Here is a 265-nt window from a genome sequence, read left to right as displayed (position 1 = left end):
AAGTGTAAAGCACTTTGGGGTCTGGAGGGACTGGATAAAGTGCTCAATAAGTTCAGTCCATTTACCATCTGGACTGGCAGAGAAGTATTTTAAACGTGTATAGAACATGTTCAAGGACAGAAGGACATGTATGTATGAGGTGCCATTTGTAAAGTTACACAGTCAAAAATTACCATCAATATTTTTGTGTTATTTAGCCTTTTACATGAAAAAAACATTTATTTTTCAAAGTCTGTTTTTCACCATATGATTCACACATTTATAA

Source organism: Austrofundulus limnaeus, unplaced genomic scaffold, assembly GCF_001266775.1.
Source record: "Austrofundulus limnaeus strain Quisiro unplaced genomic scaffold, Austrofundulus_limnaeus-1.0 Scaffold1109, whole genome shotgun sequence".
Taxonomy (NCBI): Eukaryota; Metazoa; Chordata; class Actinopteri; order Cyprinodontiformes; family Rivulidae; genus Austrofundulus; species Austrofundulus limnaeus.
This window is presented reverse-complemented; position numbering follows the sequence as displayed.